Source organism: Heliconius melpomene, chromosome 19 (assembly GCF_056956725.1).
Source record: "Heliconius melpomene rosina isolate 202511_hmr_F chromosome 19, ASM5695672v1, whole genome shotgun sequence".
In the NCBI taxonomy this organism is placed as follows: domain Eukaryota; kingdom Metazoa; phylum Arthropoda; class Insecta; order Lepidoptera; family Nymphalidae; genus Heliconius; species Heliconius melpomene.
In genome coordinates, this window is record NC_140407.1 from 4,612,134 (window position 1) to 4,628,080 (window position 15,947).

The following is a 15,947-nucleotide window of genomic DNA, read 5'->3' on the forward strand; positions in this document are numbered from 1 at the left end:
GTTTAATATTTAGTTGTGTTATTGTTATTGTTGCTATTACTGTACTATTATAAGAAAATATTTTTGTAAAGCAATTTTGATGTGGTTACTTAGATATGGTTGTAAGTTCATCTTTATCTTTATATATATCTGATTATAAGCACGATGGTTGTGAGTTCGATGCATGAAAATACGCATTGTCATTTCCAGTATTTCATAAAACAAAACAAGGCGTTGAGTTACGCCGCTCAACATACAGTTCCGAATTCGTGAGGAAAATGCTAATGAAACTGATTTCACTCTACCTTGTAGAATAGAGAATTAGAGGCCATCACGGTGTAATTAGACAGTGGTACGCGATGGATGTAAGTTCGATGCCTACTCGGAGAAGATATCCTTTTCAAAACATTTTCCTATCTCTGGATTAGATTTTTTGGATATTTTTATATTTTACAACGCCTCGTTTGTCTCGTTACCAGAGTAAGAAATGCTAATCTATATATATAAAAGGACTTGTCCTCACTGACTGAGGTAAGACGCACGCACAGCCGTAACCGTTGTGCGTAGAAACGTGAAATTTGGACAGATGTTTACTTTCGTAATCTGGACATCCACTAAGAAGGGATTTTGGAAAATTTTAACCCTAAAGGGGCGAAATAGGGGTTGAAAGTTTGTATGGAACTATATTTAAGTCGGCACCGATTCCTATAAAATTTGAAATTCAGACTCTTAAAAGTATTTAATTGAACATGTGTTTCATGGATTTCTAGAATTCTTTTCATAAGAGTGCAAATAAGGGGTTGAAAGTTTGTATGGAAAAATTCTTAAATCGCCACCGATTTTTATAAAATTTGAAATTTAGACTTAAAAATATTTCATTGAACACATGTTTCATGGTTTATTAGAATTCGTTCCTAAATACGTAAGCGAAGCTGCGCGCGTCCGCTAGTATTAAATATTTCATTATCGTAATCGTACCCACAACCGTCGCGCTTACTCTTAACACCTTGTGCCACCGGGTCACGATGGCCTCGATATTTTTATAACTTTAATATGTTTTATTGTGTCATTTAATTTTCTTTGAAACAAGAAAAAATCAATTTAACGCTCTTTTAGCAGGGTAGACAGAGAGAACTCCGTGTTTCCGTTCTCTACTTTTTGTATCAATTCGAAAAGATATGCTTAAAGTAAACTAAAATAGCTTGCGAGTCCAAAGTATCACTAAATGGGTGGAGACAGGGCTGCTGTGCTGCAAGTTCGAGGCCAGGCCTCCATCAAAGAGAGATGCGTCGAAGAAAACCATATTTTATATTTTCCATTTATTTATCCTCTAATAAGAATGAAACCTACAATCCACTTACTCTGTCAGTTTATTTTGCAGCTTCAGCTTTTTACCAAATTTTGCCGGGGTAGACAGAAGGAACTTACATGTCTTGTACACTCCGTTATCCTTGTCCCCTAATTCGACTCAATGCGTCTTGGGTAGCGGAATTCAGAAACGGAAAGAAAGAGAAACAGCGGAAAAAGAAAACAATGCATTTGCCCGTGTGGGTACCGAAACCCAATTTTTTTACACATGATGATCTACATACGTATTATGTAAATATATATATTTATTTTAGTATAGTACATTTTCTAGTAGGCTATATATAAATAGAACATTATTAATTCATGTTACTTTTTTTTGTTACGTTTTTTATTCTTGTATGTTAACAATAGCATTTTATTGCTATTTTTTCAAAACAATTTTAAACTTGTCAGTAATTATGTTTAGAATTGGTATATAAACAATTATTGTCATTATTTAGCTGTACTATTTAGGGTTGTCAGTATATTTTATCAAAAATCATTTTAAATAGCACTCTACTCGATCCATCTATTTATTCTACTGTGCTAAAGACAAACACACAGTACAATAGAGTTCGAAAAGTACTAATTTAGACCATTTTTCTAGCTTCACGCTGTATCCCGCAACTCTCCGCCGAATTTTAGAGTCATTGCGTGTTGAGCGGTTAACGCCGCGTTTTGTCTTGTTAACAGAGCGAGGATATGAAAATATTGAATAATTAAATTCCCCCAGTGGGAATCGAAACCGTCGACTTTACAGTCACACACAATGCCATTGCAATCTAAAATATCTCTCTTAATAAGAAAGCTAAAAGTAACATCAAAATCAAAATATTCTTTTTTTTTTTAGCCTATTACAAGCAATTTTGAAGAAATGTCAGTAATGTCAGTCCTACAGGGAGATACCTATAATATAAAATAATTATATAATAACTACAATTCAATTATTACATCCCTATAAAGCTTTGTTCATACATTACGTGTCAATTAGACAATTATAAATTACGAAACAAAGGCCATTCTATGGATTCTGCAAAAACATATTCGTGACGAGAGTATTAAACGTGATTTTTTCTCACATTATCATTTACAAGACAAGTTAATTCAAATATACTACTGTCAACAATAGAAAATTGTTTTTTTTTTTTAGTAACATCTTATTCAAAAGAAATAGAAAAAGATACAGAGAGATGATAGATAACCTATTGTGGAGAAACTTTTTTTTCAAATGTTTTTACGAGTGGGGAAACGACAAGGAGAGAGAACCAAGTCACCCACATTCACTTTCAAGCTAGTCAGTTTATATAATGACTACTAAAAAACATTCAGCTTTACACGGTTCCCACACACAACAGGGTATGCAGAGGGAAACTAGTCCTAAGATACTCCGTTTCCCATTTTCCAAATTCTGGAAAATGGGAAATGGCGTGTTTAATGACGGAATTCTACGCCGCACTTATGCCTCGACACCAGAGCGAAGAAATGAAAATATTAAATATTTAATTTCTTCGAGTGGGAATCGAACCCACGAACTTTCGCGTTTATTTGTGCCTCATCGCCACGACTGGCTTCAATAAAATATATTCAACATTTTTAAAATATATTTAAAAAGCACGCCAATTTCTGCTAAAAATAATTTTATGAAAACGTGATATGTACTTACTCTTATGAATGCCATTTTTATCATACCGGCAAAATTATATGTTTAAATAATTTACGATGTAATAAATTAAGAGGCCAGCCGTGGCGCAGTGGCCCAAGCGTGCGCCTGTAAGCGCCACAGTATGTGGGTTCCATTCCCTTTAAAATAAATTAAATATTTTCATTTCCTGGCTCTGGTGACGAAGTAAATGGCGGCGTCGAGTTCAGCTACTTTACACGCAATCCCTCCAGACTTCGGCGGAAAGTGAGGAACGGAAGCCTACCCTCCTCCTCCTCCTCTGCCTACCCTGCGAGAAAAACTAAGTCTAAGACAGAATTCTATTCGTATCTACATTCATATTTCATTGTATCCATATATTTATATACTTAGTATAACATTTGCACACTTAATTTTAATGAACACTTACATATATGTTGAGCAAGCTATTAATTTCTTTTATTACTCACATAGAAAACTGGTAAATTAATAAATATATACATAAATACTGTTGATTAAGTCAGGAATATTTCAAGGAAAATCGTTTTTTTTTTTATTACTAGAAATACTTCAAAAATATTGTTAAATTACAGTGGTATATGTGTATTACGGAGTAGCGGGACTTAACGCTGCACTTTGACTCGAGCGAGGAACTGAGCCTCACTCAGTTCATCATCATCAGTTCATAAATTTTTTTTATTTTTTTTTGACAATCACACTCTTGTGCTCCTTTCTTTTCATGGGACTTAACTAAGAGATTATGGAGCAACATAGTCTACATTTTATCCCGGGATTCACCCGGGATTGGAAATTATGCGGGAAACATGATTGTCGTATGCGCGTATCTACTGCCTATCTAAACAGTAATAATGTATCTAAACATTTTTAAATAAATTATGCAAAAAAAATAAAACTAAGAAATAAGGTTCCCGTGTTTTCATCCAGTCAATATAGTGTTGGCGTAGCGGATTTTATTATTATGTCTGATCAATGTTTAAATAATACAAAAATTTGAAAATAATACATAAATTATTTTCAAATTTTTAATTTTTTCATAGTGTTTTTAGTTTAGTCATTAGTTCTACTACACAAGTCCTTTCATTTGATACATATATTGAGAAAGTGTATCGAATTTCAGATCGATCTGTCAATATGAAAAATGTCAAATTTCAATTACTAGATTTAACAACAAACAAACAAGCTAAATATTTCTCCATTCAACGTGACATTGGCGAAGTTATTTTGTGCTCAACTGGCACGCTCAGAACACCATAATAAAAAGAATAGAACCGAAAAGAACTTTAATTTAAATGTTGTTTTATGTGAGAGCAGTGAGTACTACGGTAGTGGGTTCGATTCGATAAAAAAAAGAGAAATTGAAAGAACATTGAAATAACTAGATTTTCTGAACAAAAATGTGTTAGGATAATAAATATACCTACGATTTCTCTAGTACTGAGTAGAATAATCGTAGAAGTCTTGTATAGAAGTGTGACGTAGACAGACAGGATTAATCAGTCTTGTGATAAATGACTGCGTGTTCTTACAGTCTAAGTCTAATCTAGACTTATTTTTGGTATTTCACGAATTCTCTCCGACTAGGTACTTCGTGCTAATAGAGTTGTCAGCGTGGGAATAGAAACGAACGCTTGAAGAATGGGTCAAGTATTTGGTAAACTATACAAATTAAATGTAAATATTTTAATATAGTGTTATTATTATAATATACTATTACTGTATATTTATTACTAGCGGACCCGGACGCGGCTACGCCTGCTTGAAATATAAGAATATAATTTCTAATTTCTATAGAAATATAATTTAAATGCTAAAAGTGACTATTATATTTATTTTCATAAGGATGAATATCAAAATGACGCGGTAACGAACGCGGTCGCGTAGCGACGACGGTTGTTATTAACATGGCAGAATAAATTGCATGTCAAATTAGAAAGTATTTTAATTTATTAGTATATATGTGTAATGTAATATTATATAGCCTATAGCACATCTGAAGAATGCAGCTTTCATACAAAACAAAAACAAAGTAAATCGATCCAGTAGATCCAGAGATCTTAGCGTTCAAACAAACAAACAAACAAACAAACAAACAAACAAACAAACAAACAAACAAACAAACAAACAAACAAACAAACAAACAAACAAACAAACAAACAAACAAACAAACAAACAAACAAACAAACAAACAAACAAACAAACAAACAAACAAACAAACAAACAAACAAACAAACAAACAAACAAACAAACAAACAAACAAACAAACAAACAAACAAACAAACAAACAAACAAACAAAGAAACAAACAAACAAACAAACAAACAAACAAACAAACAAACAAACAAACAAACAAACTCTTCCGCTTTATTATATTAGTATAGATTAGTATTATTTGCCGCTGTAATGAATATTATTGGCGCGTTGGCTTAGAAGTTTGATTTTTATCAGTTCCAAGGGACAGTAGTGCAAAAAATTTTATATAATGTCTAGAGAAAAATTAAGAAACATTTTATATTTTAGCTTGATATCTCCACGCGTTCCTGAGGAAAAGGGTTTTGACTGGCGGACGGATGGACTACAAAGTGACCCCTATAAGGGTTCCTTTTTTTTGCTTTCGAGGTACGGGACATTAAAAACTCTAATAAACTTTAGAAAGAAGAAAGAATAAAGGCAGTTCAGGATTTTTTTTTAGCACTAAAAATAGTTACGGGATAAATCGTAATTTTACCGAAATCTTCATATTTACTTCCCCACACAGACGAAGTCGAGGGCACAGCTAATACTTTAATTAAGTATAAGCGCAGTAAATAAAATTATGAACATGGGTTTGCAGTGCGGAAGTAGAGAAATTCATTACAAATTCCCAAATGATCCTTAGTCTAGTCGTTGGGGGTAAAATTTAATGAAAGAGGTAAATGTACCAGTGGCTGATGAACTTTAGAGGTGAACATAATATCTGATATTTTACACTTTTGCTTGAAATTCTGAAAAAGAATTTAAGTTAAAAAAAAAAAAAGTTGATGATCGTACATCATAGACGCGGCTGTCGTCTTTAATTAAATACGATAGGAGTTGATTCGAATTTCATTCAAAGAAAATATTGAGGGAAAAGCCTTTAGTTTTTACCTTATAAATATAATGGCTTCTAAAAAAGGGGAATGTAGAGTGCACGTAAGGGTATATTATTTTTTAAAACTATTAGGAAATATATATTTTGATATATCTTTTAGTTTTACTTTTTACTTCTACTTTTAACTACTTCTCTACATATGACATTAGTATTACAATAATATTAGTAAAGTTTTTTTAGCTTCATTCTGTATTCCGCACATAAGCAGAGTAGGCGGAGGGAACCTGGGAACACAATCGTCTCATTTATTACCTACCCCACCGCGCTACGACGGTCTCGATATTAAGATCCCTTCATATGTACAGACAAACAGAAATAATATAATTAGTATAGTTCAATCAAAGGACTTTAGCTAGCTTTATAAAAGTAAATATCATTCAGTCTGGACTAAAGCCAGGAATATTAATAAGGTAAATGACAAACTGCAAGCCGCAGACTTTGCTAACATACAAGTGATTGAACAAAGAGAAGCAACAACACGTTTATTATTATGTTAATTGTTTTTTATCTTCATATTGTATCCTGTACAAAGCAGAGAAGAAAATTAACTCTCCGTTCTCCATTGAGACATTTCCGTTCCTGTGTGTGTGTGTGTGTGTGTGTGTAAATGGCTGAACTCAACGCCGGGCTTTGCCTCGCTGCTAGAACTAAAAATATGAAAATAATTTCTTAATAAACGTTGTTACGTACTTGTTGATTTAAATAGACATATAATAATTTTGTGCTACATATGCACAAAATCAGCTTTTCTTTATACATTCGATTATCCGGTTTTTCGATTATCCGAATGACTAACGACAACAATTAGTCCGGTTAATCGAGTTTCTACTGTATTACAATAATTAGGTTTTGACAATATTCCTTTGTTTTCCACTCACTTTTATTTTCACTTTACAGTATTCAAGACAAAATTGGAAAACGCAAAGAAAATCTTTAGCTTGTTTATTATGTAGATACGATATCTTGTAAAATAAGTTCGCGTATCTTTTAACAGAGCGAGTGTTACGGATAATTTATCACGTCACGTACACTCTCAGTGAAATAGAAAGTCACGTATTATAATGAATTCTGATCATATTTTGTGTTGTGTATTCAAATTTTATTTGGATATTTATTTTTCGTTAGCTAAACACGTAGAAGATTTTTTTGTTAGGCAAAGGAAACCTGATAACAAGACTGGATTTAGATATGGGGGCCCCAAGGCAGCCATGAAGTGGGGGTCTCATATATTTTTGAAAGCAGCGTTGGAGACCGAGACCCAACACGCTATGTCCGGAACGGCCGGAAGTCGAAAACACCTAAATGGAATATAAGAGAATGGATAAAACAGAATATAATTAATTATTAAATGATAAAGATAAAATATAAGATGGACCACCTCTCTAACTTATTTAGATTTAAGTGCAGCTTATCTTAAAAAAGTTTAGCTTTAAGGAACAGTTCTTTTTCTTTCCCCGTGATCACGAATTTATTTCGATAACTTTCGTAATACTTCATATACTAAGTGCCTACTATAAAAGTATTGCAATAACTTATTAACGTGTGGTACTATGTGAACCTAAAAAAATAATCTATGGCAAATACGTAATTTTTTTAAAGGCAAACTGCTATATTTCAGTAAACTGTAGTAATACAGTGGATTGTACGTTTTGTCTTGGGATAGATGTAAAAATTGATAAATTCTCAATTTATTATTTTTTCTTATTTCATTAGCAAATATCACAATTATTATTTTAATAACAAAATAATTAATTTTAATAAATTCCATTATTAAATTTTAGATTATTTTATTATTTTTGTTTGCCTATGAAATGTATATTTAATTAAATAAAAATTAAATTAATTCGTATTGAACTATAGCGATATTATCTTTTTAAAAATGATATCTACCGCCATCTACAAACAAAAGTTTGAATCATTGTTTACTTCTAACTTGGCACAGCATTAATTATGCAAACGTATAACCAGATGGCGCTGCATGATTTTGTAAATTATATTTTTATATACATATTTTTATATATATAAATATATGTATATTAAACGCAAATTTTTATATACATAAATATATATATTTATTTCAAGATACCGCCATCCTCTGCTTAATGTATTCTACCACATAGAACGGCAACTACTTCTGTTTTGGACTGATTGCATCCTTGAGCTCCAATCTAAGATGTTTTATCTCAGCTTCACGCTGTGTCCTGCATATAGAGATGGAGCATATAAGTAGAGAGATGGAACCTAGTGTTAATTAGTAAAGTAGATTTTCGTAGCCAAGTTACTGTAAAATCAAAATATATATACAAGTACAAATATAACCTTATCAAACAACATAGCAGTGAGAATTAAACATAAACTTAGCAGTCGAATTTGATTATATAATTTTTTCGCAACTCCTCCCAGCCCAAGAGGCCGCCGACACGACGTTAAATACTACTATGTAAAACTACTTCCGTACGATTTTTTTAAAATACACAGTTTAAACTTTTGACTATTTATTTATCTATCTTTTCTTGTTACGAATTTAAATTTTTTATACGTTAAAATTTTGCTAACTTAATTAATTATTTTAGATGGTTTTAGTGAATTCTCATTATTATTTTTTTTGGGATAAGCCACTTTTATTCTAGGACCGTAATATGTACTTACAAATTTAAATATCTTCTATTATAGCCACTGCATATGACAAAGATTGTTTCTTAGTTATCCTAACTCGCAGAACTTTTTATATAAAAAAATATAATGGAGAATATCTTGCCTCTTGGCATAGTTAAGTATAAAATACTGTTCACAATGGTTTTGGATTCAATGCTGGGTAATGTTATCTACATAAACTTCATTGGGCAAGGTAAAGGGTAGTTAAGTAGGTCACTACGTTTTTCACAAAATACAGAAGACAAAATTAAAAAATAATGAACCTTGAGAAAATAAATACAGCTTTATAAAAATATTTATCACCAACAATTTACGTCATGGAGGTTTTTTTTAATTAAAAAATATAATAAAATATAATCTTTTATACCTTTAAAAAAGTTTATCATGTGTCTCATTTACAAACAATACGATGATAATTGCTTATACATACATATATTTAAAATTATAATTACTCATGTGAAGAAGAACACAATAAAAATATACAGATCTAAGAACTGGTAAGTATAAATATTACATCTGTATCACAGGTTCAATTCCCAGTCAAAAAGTCCTGAAACTCGCGTCCGCAATATAAAAAAACCTATTAATTTTACTTTTTTATGTTAATGTAACAATTATAAGGACTACATGTGTATGAATAAGCATAAAGAATGTTTTAGTAAGTAATCGGTGCACTCGGTCTCGAATATCATAACAGAAAAGAAAGGCTATTCGTTGTGACGTCATTACCACCTAAGCTTCTGAAAAGATAGACATGGCGGTGTTTGAATTTGGTATAATTTAAACGGGTAATAATTAATTGAAGAGAAGCAATTTGCGACGGTTATATGTTCAATTCCCACTTGGGGGAATAAAATATTTAACATTATCATTTTTTTATTCTGTTAAGTTCTGCACCATCCCATTCCATTCCCAGGCACCATCTGCCTATCCTACTTTCTAGGTGTTGTAAAATACATCGAAAAGATAAACGTGGTGAACGATGTTAGCTCGATCAACCATAGTCTATCAAGGTAAAACTCTATTTTGTTTATTTGGTGAAACAGATATTGAAATAGATAACAGAGAGTAACAACTAACACTAGATTTTTTTCCTATCTTGCTTTAATATGCAGAAGATACATAAAGCTAGAAGTAATTAGCGAGAGACACTATTTGGCTGTGGATAATTTTAATGCGTGTGAGTAATTAAAACAAGGAAGCTTAGTGGATATTAAAATTTTAATTATGTATGCATGAGTATTTAAACTATAATTTCATTTTTATTTTTTTTTTGTATGAAGGTATTAAATATTTTATAGTTAATTTTTTTATTGTTTATAATAATAGTGGTAAGTATTATGGAAAAATATGAAGTTAATGAAGATTTTTTTATTATTTACATTTTTTTTTTAATTTAATATATCTCCCTCACGAATTAGGTATGCATGGAGTTTTCAGTAACTAATTTTATAAATCATTCAAACAAAAATATTACAGGGACTTGAAAACTGACTTCTTAATTTTCGCAAGTAGTTCAAATCACATCGTTTAACGTGCCTATATGTTTTAAGGTTAAAATTAAATAAGAGAACTTGTCAATTCTATTGTTATTTAGGGAATGAATAGTTTTCAATTTCACGTTGTTAAGACGAAGCGCGAGTTCCCCACTGCATTTTTTTTTTCATAGAAAAGGTAATAATGTTTCTTATCATAAATTTAACATCAATGATTATTATGTTTAACATTAATTTATACTAATAGTTTTTTTTTTCTATAAATATATTAAAATATGGTGCAGATTTGTTTTCATATATACGAGTATTTACTATTTATTTTATGTTTTTTTAACATTTTTCATGCCTGAGAAAAAAATATTGTTATTTTTTTTTACAAATACATCCTCCGTCTACACAGCTTTGGACCCTTGACCCAAACGTCAAAAGCTAATTTATACAACACAAGTCATTAAATATTAACTTAATCAAACAACTACATGCCATTTCTCAAGGTTTCTTAACACTATTCGAACTGGAGAGAGCGATCTTTCAACCGATTTGGCAGTTTGCGTTCGTCAGTGCCGCGTTTATGTCGTGTTGATTTAAAAAAAAGAAAATCATTTGCGCGCCAACTTCAAATGACATTTTGATTTTATATTATTTTCAATTGTTATTTTTTTAGTTTGTTCTATTTTAAATATCGTGTTATAAAGTGAGTGTTGAAAATTAAAAAAGAAAAAAGGAGAAGATTATTTATTATTTTTGGTATGTTTCGTGTTTTCAATTTTCTTTATAAAACGTAATTAGCTTAAAATCAATAATAGGTCATCGTTGAGAATAAATAAGCAGTGACATATTACTCTTTTCACTTGCAGCGACGTCAAAACGAAACGCTGGAAAATACTTTTTAATTTCATTTAAATTTTAGACAAAAACTAAAAGAAGATTAATATTTATTTTACAAAACATGTACATATTTGTTTCAAAATGTACATTAAAAAATAAAAAGTGAATCTGTATTGAATAATAATTGTGTATCTTTCTTAAATGACATACTTTTACTGCAGCGTAAGTTTTCGCATTATCATCGTGATGTTATTATTTTTTATCTGGTGAAATAGAGCTGAGAGCTACTGCAAGCTTTCATATCTTTCATCCATCCATCAGCCTTTTAGGGTCCACTGCTGGACATAGGCCTCCCCCAATGCTCGCCACTCCGTCCGGTCCTGCGCCCTTTGAATCCAGCGGTTTCCCGCTGTCTTCTTTCATATCTTTAGCTAAGAAAAAAAATAAGAAGCTAAAAACTAAAAGTGTTTTAAAATGAAAAACTATTTAAAACTATAATTATAAAACTCTAGTCTATTTTTCGAAAATTTGGCCAAATTTATAAGCGAGGAACAGTGTCTTAACAATAAATTCCCTCTGCATAGGCAGGATAGCCTGCTGTACGAGAAAAAGTAAAAAAAATATTTAATCTGTATTTATGTTGACTTGGCACCAAATGTAAATGACCGAAATCAACATTTTTCTTTTTATTTACTTTAATACCGTTAATATTGAGGGCAAATTAGTTACGCAAACAAATGAAATCATCCATGTAATCGGAACTATTTGAAAAAAGTTATCAAAATTATGGCTTTATCAAATTTTTAGGGTTCCACAGCCAAAGGATAAAATAGGACCATATAATATGAATAAATAAAAATCAACTTCACGCTGTATCCCGCATACCGCACAACGCCAACGTTATGTTTAATCTTTAAGTCAATATTTAGAGAAGCTTGTGAAGGCTGAATCTATTGAGATACATCCATCACAAGCTTCTTTAAATCATATTATACAATATTTATTTATTTTATATTATTTTATTTTATATTATTTTATTTTATATGGTTTTCTAAATTTTCCGTAAATTTATATATCTTAGTGTTAAGACACTCCGTTCCCCACTTCTAGCCAAAGTTTTCGAGGCATTGGGTGTTTAGTGGCAAAATTTAACGGCGGGCTTTTTCCTTAGTGGCAGGGTGAAGAAATGAAAATATTAATAAATAATAATCCCCCGAGTAAGGATCGAACCCGCAACCGTTGCTTTACAGTCACACCATTGTGCCATGCGCCACTACCGTCTCTGCAGTGTTACGGCTCAAAAATGCCGCTGCAAGTCTGCAAATTCAAAGTGAAAAATAACTGATATCAAATACAGGAATACATATTATTTGCAGTTCACCTTAATTTAAACCTAACTTTTAAATTGCATATGATTAAATCGAAAATTACCCAATCATTGTTATCAATAAATATAAGGATTTTAATTAATACTTACCACAGAAGAACATACGAGAATAATAAAATAGCAACGAAGTGATCTGTCACTATGACTAACTTATAAAGTGGGTATTCTAAGAAAAATGGCTTATTCTTATTTTTTGAGCGGAACTCTACGTTAGAAATCACGCCCAGCGATTATATCACTTTTCTATGATATGTTAGGTATGTTTTTAAGTCCATGTATCCTATTTTTTATATAAATAATTGTTTTCTATTCTATTAAAACAGTCCTTGCAGTAACGAAAGGACCAAGCCAATAATCGAACTAAAATGTAGAGTTCATGAAGTTCGGTGTTGTACATACAGTTAAGGCGTCTAGAACTAGAAACTTGGCTTTTTGATGATGAGATCTCATAACTTGTTGACAGTACAAGTCTTCGTCTTAGGCAACATTTGACATGAAAATATTTTTTGTAGGATTCACATTTTCTGTTTTTCTTGGCCTGTTACAGCAAGATAGAAAGAAATTTCGTATTTCGTATAATATTCATTGATGTGCGAAGATAAAAAAGTGATTAACTTATATTTATTACAGTAATTTTTAAACTATAATTAGCGATCAATCAATAATAATATAAATTTTACGTTTAAAACAAGTTATAATCATAATTAATTCCATCATAAAGAAAAAGGACGCTTTGTTAAAGTATATGTTGCCTTTGACATGTAATTTTTAAAAGTCATAAACTTATACTCGACCTTTAGACGACGTCGTAAATTTTAATATTATAAAACTGCAATTTGCATTTTTTAATTTTTTTCTTTGTCATACTTATATAATTGGCTGGTGTATGACAGATAGAAAAATCTTATGAAGTAGGTAATTAATTCAATAAAGGTTATAAAAATATTTTTGAGCCCAGTCGTGAAGGTGGTGGGTTTGATTCCCACTTGAGGAAATGAAATATTTAATATTGTAATTTCTACGTTCTCACCAGACCTTCGTTTAGTGACAAAGCTCCACCATTCAACACACAGAATTCAGCGTTTACATAGAAACGATGTTTCTTAATAGGAACAGAGTATCTTAGCACTAGATTCCCAGGTTCCCTCTACATACCTTCCTACATGCGGGATACAGAGTGTTGACGATAAATAAACTAACTTTGTGGAATATGAACCACAGACTAACACGCTTGACAGCCTTGATTAAATCTAATATGTCACGAGATAATTTTCCACAATAAATAAAAATGCAAAATAATAAAAAAAACCTGTGACTAATCCTTGTCTTCTCTTTTATCTACAATGTAGGTAGTAATACGAGTATGTTATAAACATTTAACTGTTAAAAGGCTTCGTTTCATACTTTATTACCCAGAATTACAAATAATAAGAAAAGAGGAAAATCTATTCAATATATGTATTTAACATAAAATAAAATTATTAACATTATGTTTGAAAATATTTTTACAATAATTATAATAATACTAGCGACCCTATTGCGGCTTCGCCCGCTTTTACTACTGGATTATTCATATAATGTATGTTTGCAAAGCACTTAAGATAATGTGAAAATTAATTAAACCCTAATGCAACCCGCATTTTCGTAGTTTCAATAAGGATTTTCCAATTGTTTTACACAGCAAGGATTTTTTAGTAGGTACCGTAATTTTAAATCTGTGCTACTAATCTTTTCAAGTACTTATTAAAATATATTTAAATTACTATTTTTAGATAGTTAAATGACATTAAATAATACATTCAACTCGAATTATCCAATACGTGCAAACGCATCTAAATCTTCGTTGCTATAAAGGCAGGCGGGATTTTTTTTCGAGCTTGTGGTTAATGTTGAAGAGGATATTCTGTCTCTGATGAAAAGCAAGCACTACGTGGCTGCCTGTGACGAAAATTAAATAGAATGCATCGGCCGGGAATTGAACCCGGGCTGCCCGCGTGGCAGGCGAGCATTCTACCACTGAACCACCGATGCGTGTAAGGCAGGCGGGCGCGGCGGACTCGCTTGTATAAGCATAACGTCGCGAGGCGCGTTTCGCACCAAGGATTTTTTGATATTGTAACAACTTCTAAAGTACTTATTAAAATGAAAAACAGAAAAGACAGTTTTGATCTACATTAAATGGCCAACGTAACTAATATACTTATTTATATGCTGAGAGTAAGGGATAAGTGAAACTTGACTCGATACAGTTGATGTGTGAACGGCGTGATGTGTCAATAATTAAATGCGTTTTTCTCTAAAACTATTGGCAATTTCAAAATAGTTTAAAAAGCAAATTTTATCTTCGTTTAACGTAGAAATTTAATAAAGTATTTTAAAGGATAAGGATTAATACCATTATGGAAAAATATCCCTCACAATAAAAAATATATTGAAATTACTATTTTTAGACAGAAATATGATCACTACACGTTATTCTTTAAAGATACGAATATGCCATCGCGGACTTTTTTGTAGATCTTATTAAGAGAAACAATACTCCAGTACATTTTTTTCATGTAGTATTTACCATTAAAGCAGCGCATGCGCCAAAGTGTCTCAGCGGGTAGGACTTTATACACATTTATCGTATTTATGTTAATTTACATAAGAATGTACAAATAATAAACTATATATAAACCTTCCCTGAGAAATACTCGACCTAATGGTGAAAACCGCATCCAAATCCGTTGGGTGGTTTAGAAGAAGAAGAGTTAGAAAATTCAGACAGACACAAAAAGCGACTTTGTTTTATAAGATATAGGATATCTTAAACTTTTTTGCACTTTTGTTCCAGCTATAACTAGCATTTACTCGCGGCGTCGCTCTCGTGGTCATATTGAAAGAAATAAGAGATAAAATAGTTAACCAATAGAATTACAATGTAAATAATGTATTGAACCAGCGCCTTCCGCTTACCGTCCAATAGTTATGACCACTAAGCCATAAAGTCTTATTACGCTACGAGTGTGTCGAAACTCGAAAACTTTATACGTTTGTTACAATGTCATCCAAAGATAACTAATAATAAGCTTAGAATTATCATTTGGTAAGACAAAATGCTGATAAATAAGGGTTAAAGAATAAAGAAAATAAAAGTCAAAAAATTGTATTATTTATTTTTCGCTAAAATAGATAAAAAAAATTGTAAATTAATATTTTATGATGTCCAGACCATAAAGTTAGACTCTATGATAGATATCTATAAAATGTTAAATAACATTGTTAAACAATCGTCTGGAATTACAAGCAAACTATTGTCATTCGTGGGCAATCCCATTCTTTAATGGAATTCGGTTATTGATACTCTAAGCACGTAACTGAATATGAAAAACATCTAAATATCTTTTTGTATCACCAAATCATAAGTTCAGAGAGAACCTAGTGTTAAGGCACTCCGTTTTTGATTTAATTTCGCGAAATTGCCTAT

At 31.3% G+C, this 15,947-nt stretch overlaps 1 protein-coding gene across 1 annotated transcript in view; it reads left to right on the forward strand.

The window, feature by feature from the left end:
* Nucleotides 1-10,816: 10,816 nt before the first annotated feature.
* LOC146528435 (ABC transporter G family member 23-like) overlaps nt 10,817-15,947 on the forward strand; it is a 58,284-nt gene continuing 53,153 nt past the window's right edge. The window contains exon 1 of the mRNA XM_085203542.1: nt 10,817-11,010. The gene's annotated coding sequence lies outside the window, so the exon portion shown is untranslated. The remainder of the gene's footprint in view (nt 11,011-15,947) is intronic.